A 3,853-nucleotide genomic window follows, 5' to 3' on the forward strand; every position below is an offset into this window, starting at 1 on the left:
GTTCATGTTAGTTGCTTTATATGCAATTAACAGGAAACTGTAGCAGATTTACTAAAAAACAAAGATCAAAAGGCATGGCTAAGTATGGGTTTCTCGTTCTTTCCAATGCTTTTGTGGTATTTACAATGAGTTCTTATCTGAACTCTTCAATTCCTTTACTATTGCTTAATTGAGACTTTTGCTTAAATCTATGTTGTGAGGATGAAACCAAATCAATTAATTCCATAGGTGATTAATGCATATATGCATTTAAGCAGAATTTAGGGGATAGTAGGATGTTTGATAGATTCATAAATGGAGAATACACCGAGTTTTCGATTGGTTTGTTAAACATGCAGATTGGCCATCTCATTTGCAGGCAAGCACACCCAATGCCTGTGATTTTTATCTCATACATACAAGCCTTTCACATTTTATTGGAACTAAACCAATGTAGTTTGTCAGAGGGTCCTTCATGGAACTTGTAAGTTCTAACATGAATGGTGATTTAATTTAGCGATGATAAGGACATTGACAAATATATTTTTTAGATTAGTAGACAAGTACTATTACTCAACCTTGTTTTCATCTGAGTCAATTACAGTTATTTAGGAGTGTATTGGTTATCTTCTTGTTGGTCTTGCTGGCAAGACAGTAGCAATTTTATGATCATAATCTGAACATTTGAATTACATTTGCTAAAACAGTGGCTTTGTTGTTAACTAGTGCATTCAAAATCCATTAGCTGGTATTATGTGAATTGTGATTGTGTAGATCCATCTGCTAATCTTTCTTTCAGCTTCCTTATTTTGATTGTTTTCTTGTTTAAGTGGATATTTGATTATTGGCATGCTATTATCTAAATTTTCACAATGCTTTGCTTAATTAAATAATGTTAATTGTATTTGTTTGTCCTAAGTACATGAGGAGGCTCAGCCAATGGTTTTTGGCGTAACTAATAAGGAAACAAGTTTCTTTAATTGCAATTTCTTCCTGTTTAAGAGAGTTATCATATAAGTCACCATAATTAATTATAACAGGAAACTAGAATATGTGCAAACTCCGCAACCTGCTGCTGGTGACTTTGTTGTTTCTTAGAAACAGTGAGACTAACAAGCCCTGTTGAGATGTTTCACATTCGTATTTACTCTTTAAATTACTAGATATGGTCAAATCTCATGAATCATGGTGGGACTATAATGCTCAATTGATAGGGTTCTTCTTGCTTGTTCAAATGCAAATCAAAGCAACTTTCTTGTTGACTCTTTTATCTGCATTTGATTCTTTTTAAATTTAATATGTAATTTTATGCAATCTTTGTCCGATAGAAACCCATAAAATAGAGTGGTCTGCAAAGATATACTTTCCAAAGCATCATTCTTTGGAGCAGAATTCCCAATCACTCTCATCTTCATCAATACATAATCATCAAATTCATCATTTTAGCTCCCTCAAAATTATTCTCCGAGATAGCTTGATGAAGTCAATGATATCAAAATTTAGTTATAGTTTTTTCAGCTTTTACTTTTTATCAGTGTCTTTTTTACTCTTTCAGGATGGTTTATAATTTCTGACTTCAAATTTGGCTCGTAGGCAATTCAAGACTCGAGAACATAAGATACAGATAATAAGGCTTCAGAATATGAATTAATATACTCAATTTGCTTGGAGCAAGTTAACTAGGAGACCTTGTTTGAAGCTTGCTATGTTTGCATCAGGTCTCTCTTCTAACTTTCATACCAATTATTTAACAATTTGTCATCAGTGCATGTCACATGATGATTCTAATCTTTTGATCTTCATATACAATGAACATATGCTCAGTTCAATATATATTTTAGTACTTTGGTGAATTTCCAAATTATTAATGTTGATTTTATTTATTAAGTACTTTGGTTCTACGAGTTGCATAATCCCATCTGGGCAGACCACAGTCCACTGTGTTCTTACTTGCATGAGTACAAGAAGCAGAGAAAATGCAGCAAACCTTTGTACCCATTTGAACATTTCTGGAGTTTTTGTGACTTAAAAGCTTTCGAACTTTTTTATTTTTTGGTAATTGTAAATTTCCATGTTGTTCTGCATGCTAATGCAGATCCCATTTGTGTAGATTTCAATATACTCTATGCTCTGTTGCATCCTAACTTGCATCAATGCAGAAAAAAGAAATACAAAAAAATCTATTCAGATCAGAGCTTTGCTTCCCAAAATTTCAAAAATGTTAGTCTCATCATAGTAAATTGAACTTGTTAAATAATTGGTTAGAATCTAGATATGCTTGTCTTTGATTACTCAGCTGCTGCTGTCTTTTGCAGTTCCAAGCTAACCTCATGGATCCATCACCATGCATGATGCAGTGTGATGGATTAGCGTGAAAGACTTAGTAATTCTATGTTTGTCATGCTGTAGAAAATTGAAGATCATGATTCAAACTTAGTCTTAGGAAATTAAGCTTTTAAGTATGTCAATTTAGTTACGAACTTGAATGGATTTGAGCCAGGAAATGAGATCAGTCCCATAAAATTGTGCCATTTGTTTGAAAGTCTGAATGAGACCACGCTTTCTTTTTCCTTTTTGGGTGTTGCTGCATTTCTTTCTTCATATCAGACTTTTCACCATGGGACATTTGCATATTTGGATGTTTCATGGAAATGAAATTATTTTGTGGATACATAATTCTGGCGTTTCATGATATGTTAATTGATAAGACACGATCCATCTTGATTGTATCTCTGTTAATCATCAATGCCCATTAAATGATCACTGTATGCTTGTGACCAAATAGTTGTTCAGTTCTAAATGTGCCCTCGGGTATTTAGCTTGTTCGAATTAGTGTATGCACTATCATCCAGACGAGGGTTTTTTGTTATCTTGGTTTTACGACATTGATGCTTTTTATGCCTAATCTAAATGTACTTTGATTCTTCTCATTTAAAAAAAAAAAATGTGCACCTGCCCATGGCAATTGCTGCCATTTCGTTTCATTGGCAGTGATTGAATCTTTCATAGCTTTCAAGGCTTTTGTTATTTCTTAGTTACAGAGTTATCAAATCGATAATTACAATGACCCATTTATGTCACCGACAGGAAGTGGATTCAGAGGATGGGTTCCTCTGCTTATGGGACTGATCTCATTTCCTGGCTATGGATTGATAAAGTGCTATATTGTATGTTTGATCTTTGAGAGCATCTCCTCCATAAATTTAAAGGTTATCTGATGGGTGTTATTTTTCGTTCTAGTTTTCAGGGGCACAAGGAATGGATCAATGAAATGAACTTGTTGCATGTAGTCAAGCACCAAAATCTTGTCAAGTTAGTGGGATACTGTGCAGAAGATGATGAAAGAGGGATTCAGCGGCTTTTGGTGTATGAGCTCATGCGTAACAAAAGCTTAGAGGACCATCTGTTGGCTTGGGTAGCGTCTCCTCTGCCATGGATGGCAAGATTAAAAATTGCTCAAGATGCAGCTCGTGGTTTGACTTATCTGCATGGAGAAATGGACTTTGGAGACTAAAAATTTGTATGATGAATTATTATTAAATTTGTATGATGGATTTATTTTGATTTATAATATAAATTGGTTACTGAATTGTTTTGTAGAGTGATGTATAATAGCTAGTGGATTTGTTAGTATATTTGAAGGCTATTGAGATATGAGCAGGATATTTGTGAAATAATAATTTAAATTGAATTATAAAATATGGAACAATAAGTTTTGTGACGAAATTTATCGCAGCTATATATGTAAAGTTTTGTTGATTTTGTTGTTTGGTGACCAAAAATTTTGTCGCGTATACATCTTTTTGTCACGAAATATATTTCGTCACCCATGTATGACTTTTGGAGACGAAAAATTTCGTCACCTTTACATCTT

At 33.6% G+C, this 3,853-nt stretch overlaps 1 long non-coding RNA gene across 1 annotated transcript; it reads left to right on the forward strand.

Annotated features, from left to right (window-relative positions):
* The first annotated feature begins 327 nt into the window (after positions 1-327).
* Positions 328-3,635, forward strand: LOC114317581 (uncharacterized). Its single transcript, XR_014348421.1, has 3 exons — positions 328-463; positions 1,535-1,697; positions 3,220-3,635. It is a non-coding gene; the product is annotated as an uncharacterized LOC114317581 (long non-coding RNA).
* The last annotated feature ends 218 nt before the right edge of the window (positions 3,636-3,853 follow it).

Source organism: Camellia sinensis, chromosome 13 (genome assembly GCF_055761805.1).
Source record: "Camellia sinensis isolate YWXY chromosome 13, ASM5576180v1, whole genome shotgun sequence".
Lineage (NCBI taxonomy): Eukaryota > Viridiplantae > Streptophyta > Magnoliopsida > Ericales > Theaceae > Camellia > Camellia sinensis.